This window comes from Nanorana parkeri, unplaced genomic scaffold (genome assembly GCF_000935625.1).
Source record: "Nanorana parkeri isolate BGI_ZX_2015 unplaced genomic scaffold, ASM93562v1 scaffold800, whole genome shotgun sequence".
Lineage (NCBI taxonomy): Eukaryota > Metazoa > Chordata > Amphibia > Anura > Dicroglossidae > Nanorana > Nanorana parkeri.
Genome location: NW_017307068.1, coordinates 507,476 through 516,299, shown reverse-complemented (window position 1 = coordinate 516,299; position 8,824 = coordinate 507,476). Strand labels below are relative to the sequence as shown.

At 39.0% G+C, this 8,824-nt stretch overlaps 1 protein-coding gene across 1 annotated transcript in view; it reads right to left on the bottom strand.

The window, feature by feature from the left end:
• CORIN (corin, serine peptidase) overlaps positions 1–8,824 on the bottom strand; it is a 182,118-nt gene that overhangs the window by 172,437 nt on the left and 857 nt on the right. The gene's annotated exons all lie outside the window — the stretch shown is intronic.

The following is an 8,824-nucleotide window of genomic DNA, read 5'->3' as shown; positions in this document are numbered from 1 at the left end:
GGGGGGGGGTTTGATGTTGTGTAAACATTTGTGAACACAGCCAAACAGCCAATAACTACATAGGCACCAGGATTTATATTATTGTATCATCTTTGAGTCAGCATCTTAGTCCAGAAAGTAGATTCTAACCCAGGATGATGTCTACAAAACGTTGGCACTGTGCTTTTGGAGAGAACAGTGGATAAAGGCATTGTCTGGGGGAGTACTGAGATCTCTGAGAGATTATAAATACCTGTTAATGTTACAGTTACTCAATTCACGTAATGTTGAAAATATATGTCCACGTTAAATTCCACATACAATATCAGTAAGTCTGCATGTACCACAAAATCCAACAATTTAAGTTGGGTATCTCAGTGGCCAATATGAAGTTACCCTGTTTCAGTACTGGATACCAGGGGTGGAGCAATGGTCCATGTTAAAGGGAGTCTAAGACTGCAGACATGATACGTTTGCTATGCCTTTATCTGTTAATGGCACCTTAAACACGGCAGGGAAAATACGTGTCTTTGCCCAAACATCTGAAAAACGTGCAAATATGTGTAACGCTCGCAGCTGAAACTTCTGCATGAGCTTGTTTGCCGCGTTTGTTGTGCGTAGGGCAGCCCATTGAAATGTATGGGCTGACACCCGGAAAATTGTACATAAATGTGATGTACGTTGAAATGCTAATACAAAAAAAAATGTATGTACAACCTTTGATCCGTAAAAGATATAATCCCCTTGTATAATGTTTTATCTGGACAATGTACAACAATGAAATACTCATTCCAAATAAATCCTTTTTATCAGATCATGAGCTAGTTGTGTTCTTATTTCAAACTAAAAGAGTTGCAACTATTTTAATGCAAACAAGGTAGATGGAGGAAAAGTAATCGACAAAGTGGACTGGCTGACAGGACACATAATTAAATCATCTTGGCACAAAGAAAGACCAATATGGTATATGATTATGCCATGAAAATGGATTAAGAACAGCTATGAGGAGGATCGGAAAGCTTGCAAATCTGTGGAGTCCTGAAATTATAGGCACGATGACCATGTAATAATGAAATATTTTGTTTTATTATTGGATAAGACCAACATTTTCAGTCTGATACTACTGATACCATCACCTCATATGATTATAATGCAACTCAATCCAGCCAAAACATTTTATTATTTTGTTTAATAGAGTAAGGGAGGGTTAAAGCTCTTCTGCAGTTGCTGGTTTTCATCATGTTTTATATGAAATCTGCTATTGATTTCTTTTTTTTCTAATGTTTCATTTCTAATCTATGGTTACTACCACTAGCCTTAAACCTGACGAGTAGAAATTAAATCCATAAAAATAGTTTTTGGACATTTGTCGTTCATTTTTCTAATAGTCAATGGAGTCAAACCAACAATCATTTTTGACCATAGTGCTGAATAAAATCTAGCAGTAAATGCGGTTTTCCTTTGGGAAACTCCATTCATTCCAAAACTGCATGTTAAACTCAAACAAAATTTCGAACAACATTCATCAAGTCTCTGATGGCATAATCAAATGTTCTGGCGAGATTTTTTTTGTATGAATGTCTATATGAAAATCTATCCATGCATGCCCAGCTTTGGTCTTGAAGAATGGATTAAACCCCCAAAACTCTTTGGCTATTCTCTATACACAAGTTTTCGAATAAACACATACTATACCAATCCCAAGCTGTCAGGACCATTTGTTACAGCGCTCCTCGCCCAGAGCTACAACCTTTGCATTTTGAAGGGACCGACAGACCTTGGTTCCCTACTCAAGTAACCACTAAGAAGTCCACTCTAAAGGTCCAGCAGACTAGGTATTCAACACATCTACATGGGACCGACAGACCTTGGTTCCCTACTCAAGTAGCCACTAAGAAGTCCACCCTAAAGGCCCAGCAGACTAGGTATTCAACACATCTACTTTAATCTACATGTTAAAACTGTTTAATTGTGTCTTTTGTACTGGCTCTCTGTACTTAGCACTGGGAATTTTTTATTTTGTTTATTGAATAGAATTCATCTGCAACTTAAAGCAAACTTAAACTGTTGTTATTTGTAAAGTGCCTATTCATATTTGAAGCAGCCTTCATGCCCCACAGCCCCATTTTAGCCTAAGAACCCAGGCCATGCAATTCTGATAGGCAAAGCTCCAAACTTTTCTGGTAGTGTGGAAAGCATGTACTGTCTTGTCCTCAGCCAATAGGATGCTTCACTAGCCAATAGCAATTTTCAGGAGGCAGTTGTATGCTGCTACTTTAAAACAAATAAGGCTCATTTCCTCATTCCTTTTCACTTCAAATCTGATTTCAGTTTGCATATTTAAAACTAATTTTGGGAATGATTTTTATAATGATTTCCTCTTTTTAGGAGTTTCTCAGTTTTGATCATCATATCAATTAAGGCACTTCTGATCAATGCTGAGTTTCAGTTTGATGTGCTTTTCACTTCCCTTCTCCTTGTTGTCCAATTGTATACGTGGTCTTCTGCTGGAAGCAATCCAGGGGAGAACTTGGAGCTTTTCATTGTAGGGACAATTTTAAGTTCACACCTCAGCAAACTAGCCTTTGTGTTGGAACCCAAAACAACGCTGAACCACATCTAAGCACTGCATTTTGAAAAATGAGGCATGTCCATTTTTTTGTACATTTTCATGCAATATAAGGCCCAAAGAAGTCAACTCAAAATTCTGGATTAACCTTCACTTTTGATTCCATTGACTTTGGTGAACAGGGCAATTAGAGAGGGTGAATCTTCCAACAGAGATGCAGACAGCAATAAAAACTTGGCAGTGGATCTTACCCCTTACCTCTCTAAGCAAATATAAAATAAAAGTGTTGCCTTTAGTTATACTTTAAACTGTTATTATTCTGGAGGTATAATAAACACACTTAAATTTGAAAAAGAGGAAAGCTCTCTGTTTGCTTTGAAAACTTTTTTATTTATAAAAACATAATCTGGAAACTATTTACAAATATGATATATTCATGAATAACTTGCATACCTAGCCCTACGGCCTTAAACTTTACATGGTCAAAGAGTCCAATTACTTTTTATACTTGGAATTTACAAGAAGCATTGAAAGAAAACAGCTTTGTTATTCCACACGGCATCAGGCATTAAAAACAAAACAGAACTTGTTTGGAATAGCAAAAACATATTTCTATTAACCAACTTATTCTCTAAGGCAAAAGACAGTAATAATAGGCAAAGATCAATAACAGTAACCAATCAGAAGTGATCTTTCACTGACGTGACATCAGTAAATGAAAACCAGAATATTATAGGTTAGTATAGTTTGCATATTATCATGCTCCTTGTACCTACTGAAGAGCTTATTCAGCAAATATAAAATATAATTAAAATAAAATATAATAATAATAAAATATAAATATAAAAAAATAACAACAAAAAAACCGGTGTAGATGAACAATCATAACCACTGCAACACCAGCTGCCATTTGCTTATACAGATTATAAAATAAACATCTGATAATGGTTAAGGGAATGCCTCCCATGTTTTATTTCTCCACTGGTAACATCCGGCTCACAACTATCAACACTGTCCAATAAGTCAGTGAAAAGAACAAAGTTGACATACACAGTGCAGTAACTTGTTGCGACCAAAATAATTTTGTGGCTGATAGGACTAAACTGAAATCTCATTCGTTGATTTACTGCTGTTTCCCTGCAAGATGTAGACTTACAAGTTGATCTGAATGCAGTTTGATTGGGCAAGCATGTGGCAAATGAGATTTAAAGCTCCGGGATGTGCACAGAGTTCAGCCTTAATATTGGTAAATGTAAAATATGATATAATCCAGGGGGAGCACAATTGGATGACTCAATAATTGAGAAGGATCGGGATGTTCTGGCATATCATAGACCTAATAACAGCATGCAATGCCAATCTGTAGCTAGTGCAAGTAAGTTACATTCTTGTTTTAACAGAGATATAAACGAAAAAGAGAGGGGAGAAAGAAGGGAGGGGGGAGTGAGAGGAGAGAAAGAGCGGAAAGAAGGCAGAGGGGGGAGATAGAGGAAAGAGAGAGGAGAGAGAGAGAAAGAGAGAGAGAGGAGAGGGTAGAGAGAGGGGAGAGACAAAATAGAAAGAGGAGTGGGGGGGAAGAGGGGGAGGAGAGAGAGGGGGAGAGAAATGAGAGAGAGGGGAAAGAGGGGGAGAGAAATGAGAGAGAGGGGAAAGAGGGGGAGAGAAATGAGAGAGAGGGGAAAGAGGGGAAGAGAAATGAGGGAGAGGCAAGAGAGAGGTGGAGAGAGAGGAGAGACAGAGGGGAAAGAAGAGCGAGAGGGAGAGTGTGGAGAGAAAGGGGAGGGGGAGAGAGGGGAGAGAAAGGTGGGGGGGAAAGAGAGAAAGAGGGGGAAGAGAGAGAGAAAGAGAGAGGTGGTAAGACTGAAGAGAGAGGGGAGAGAAAAGGCAGAGAAGGGAGAGAAGGGAGAGAGGAGAGAGAGAGAGAGGAGAGAGAGAGGAGTCTGTATATCAGACCAAAAAAGAGGAGGAAAGAGGGACAGGGGGATTTGGTTCTTAATGAGGGACAGTACCTCCAAATGAGGACAGTTGGGAGGTATGTGAAAATCTACCAGTGGCCATACACTGTATGAATGTCAGATAGTTTTTGCTGAACCGGGCGAAATGTACACACTGGGTAGTCCTGTCAGCACCTTCCACTCAACATCCTTCGATCAGAAAATCGAAGGAGCTGGGTGGAAAATTTTCAGCCAAACAGTGATGGCAGCCAATCAACTTCAGTCACTGTTCCAGTATTCTGAACCGCCACTATCAGAATACAATAGCCCAGCAGGAGATTCCCCATCCATGCTGTTTGGTGTGGATGGAGAAATACTGTATATGTTTTTCATAAATCCTGTAGTTTGGATGAAAAATAATCTACCAGTGTATGGCCAGCTTAACTCTTTCCACACCTCTCCTTTAATTGATCTGACTACATTCACAGGGTCCTGAACGCTGAGCACACCAGTGTCATCCAGAACTGTTATGGCTTTTCCAATGATATCAGGATTGAGGAGAGATAAGGAATGAGTGATAGGAAGCACTAAACACACCCTGCCTGTCTATTTATAAAGAGGTATTTCTACATTCAGACTTTCCACTTGGGTGAGAGTAGACAGTCAGTTGGGGGGAATATGAAATCTCATCTTGTACAGGATGCTATTTTTAGGGGTGGTGGAAAAGAAGGGGAAGGATTACATATCTGTCAGCCCCAGGTCATCAGACTGGACTCTAATGAGGAAACCTTTCACTTTCTGGATTTTTTGTCACTAAAAGGGAAACCCCCCAGATGTTTAACACATTCTCTGCTATGTATATGTCATCCTGAGGACACGCTGCCATGTGACCACCGGAGAATGTTTCCTTACATTAGTTTCCCAGACTTGAGGGTACAACATTTTCCCTACTTTATGGCTGATTAGATTATAAAATAAATGAAGAAAATAACAAACAGCAACTTGAAGGGAATTTGTATCAAGAAAAGATTACTTGTGCATGCATGCAGCAGTTCACTCATTAAAGGAACACATCTCCACCCGCTTTGTCCAGACTCGTTCACACCATGTGCTGTGACCTGTGTTTTTCCCAAACCGGATCAAAGTGGGTCAGTGCAAGGACACATAAACAACAAAGGTTTTCCATGTCTTGTACACACTACAATTCTGTGGAGTGTGAGGTGTGTTAAAATGCAGAATGTATGCATTGTAACACAACATAACGCACATAAATGCAAAGCGCAGCAACTGAAGGAAAGAAAAAATGGTAATTATTTAGACCCATCCAAGAAATAGGACTGAAAAATGCTCAACAATGGATGACATTAAGGGTCTATTCATGCTATATGCAGTGACTGGTGTTGTTCAGCAACTGAACAATGCCAGTCAACACTAGGGCACATAGAAACTATGGTTGTGGTGAAAGGTGTGATCTGTAGTGTGGTGCAGTGTGGAATAATGCAGACATGCTGCATTTTGTTTGCAGTTCATCTTAGCATAGTACACCGCACTGTAGTGTGGGGACCTGAATGGAGTGTACAGTTTGTTTTAATAAAGTTAAAACAAGTAAAAAATTTTAACAGTGACAGCGATACACAACATATTGCCTGAGCTGTCACAGCACACTACCCTGTTCGCTAAATTTAGTGGACAAGCTAGTGTGAACACATGGCAATGCATGCCAATGGGCATTAAAATGCCTGTTTATTCACAGAAATGAGCCTGGATTTTTGAACATTGCAATGTTTTTATGTGCAGTAAAAGGGCTCTTAGGCTCCACTCACATCTCTGCGATGCAGGGGCGCATTCCTACACTCAAACCCACATTGCATGAGATCACATGTTATACTGATAGATACTCTGCGGTGCCATTATTTCTTAATAACGCCCAATGCACCTACCCATCACATGTGCCATCACTAGCGCAACACATGTAAGCTATTAGAAAAAACATCCCCACTGCGCTGGGAGTCAAAATTCAATCCTATTAGACCAGCCGCAACACTGTGTGTCATTGAAACCATAGTGATTGCAAATATGTTGCGCTAGGTCTTTATATACCAATCTATTATTCACCCTCTAAGTGTTTTTATACATTATATGCCCACATGCATTTCTATAATTATACACAGTGTGATAATTGCATTTAACCAGTACGTACGAAACCAATCCTTTCACGTACTGGTTAAATGCAATTATCACACTGTGTATAATTATAGAAATGCATGTGGGCATATACTGTATAAAAACAATTAGAAGGTGAATAATAGATTGGTATATAAAGACCTAGCGCAACACATGTAAGCTATTACCATGCATTGTGACATGATGCAGTATTTAAAAAAAAAGGTTCATGCACTTCTGGTGCGATTTAGGCGCAGTAGGCAGCCCATATAAATGAAGCGGCTGCCCTACAGCAAACCTGCAATGTTACAATGCATTGCCCAGGCACAGGCCAGGGTCAAGAGCAACTGTCTCTATGCAGCTTTTAACTATACAGTGAGAGATTTTAATAGACCAAATTGCTCATCTCAAAGTCTTCTCCCTGCAGAGAGCAGTGATTGTCACTCACCAATCCTTGCAGGGATTCCCTCTCCTTTCTTTGTTCCTCCAGTGCTCATTGGAGAGACGGACAGGAAAGGGGGTGGGCACAGCTGTCTCTGGCTCTAGAGAGGCAGAGCCAGCTGTCAATCAGGCAGCTGAGTGGATCCTGACAATATAGGCAGGATTCTTCCCACTGCTGCACATACAAAACAGATTGAATTAAGAAAATACCAAATTACGGTCACTAGATGGAGCTGAGAGATCATAGGAAATAAGTACAAGTTAGCAATGAGATAAAATTCAAGAGAGAGAGAGAGAGAGAGAATGAGCATATAGTTGTAACCATTTTATCCCCATAGTATCATTGATCACATTGATATGCTCATTCCCTCCAGCACTCTCTTGAATGTTAACATTGTGTCTCCTTACTAACATATATTTATTTCCCTGATCATCAGCTCCATCTAGTGGCCATAATGCAGTATTTTCCTCATTCACTCTGTTCTGTATGAGTGTTCTGTATGGGTTAACCTATTGAAGAATATTCAACCAGAAAAATTAAACTAAGAACATCCAATGAACAATTTAAATCACCAGCACTCCGTAAATGAAATTAAAAAAAAGTCAATTTATTTGGACTAAACGTCACACATATCGCATAATCCAACGTTTCGGGACCACGCAGGGTCCCTTCATCAGGGTAGGGATGTGACACACCTTGTTGTACACAGCGCCATCCGTGATTGTCACTGCAAGCACCACTATTTTCACTCGGACCGGAAGCGCTGTAAGGAGTGCAGTGGGACCTACTCTTTTCTGGAACTAAGAACATCCATTCTTGCAGCATTCTCACAACAGCTCGTTAACTGGCACAGAAAAAAATGTGCATGCAGTTTCACTGGATGAATAAGCTACACAAATATTTTTATAAATAGACCAGTGTTTTAAACCTCTTCTTTAAGATAAAGGTGATGACTTGTGCTTCAAATGCTGAATCAACATCTAAAAAATTTACATAAACATTTTAAAAATCGTTAAAACGTGAACAAAGGTGAAGACTGTAAAAACTTCTCTGAGATGTTTTTGTGATATGGGCAGCCATTTTACTACAGCGGCTGTCTTCCTAATCTCTGGCTGTTTTGGGGAGAAGATTGTGACAGATCCTATGGGTGTGGATATGCAGCTAAGGACAATTTTCTGTTCTCGCTGTTCTCATGGAGAGATTTACACCCCTACCCTAAAGTGGCTAATAAAAAAAGGCTGCAGTTTGTCTCATTTCAAATGTAAACATTCCAAATACCTCCCATTGTGTACAGATGTGGAAGTATTTAGATACAGAAGGTCTACTTGTTACATGATGCTGTTTCAACTTTTCTTGCTTCGCTGGTCATTTAAAAACTATTATTAAATACAATATATTATCCTGTTAATTATCCAATGCTTCATAGTAACAACCATTACAACAATGCAGCACCTGGAAATAGTCACTATATATCAAATCATATATTTTTTAATGCTTTAAAAGGAGAAGGATTATTTTATACCATTTGCTTTTAAAACACAAGCACTTTTGGGCAATTCTGACCAAGAATACATGATTTGGTCAAACTATTATTTTGGTAATAGCAAAAGATAAGATGTAAAACACAGGAGACTATTGTATGTAAGAAATATGTTGTCAAGGACAATACAGATAATTGACAATATTGTGGAAGATGTATAAAAACTGAGCCAAAAATAACTATTTTATATATATATA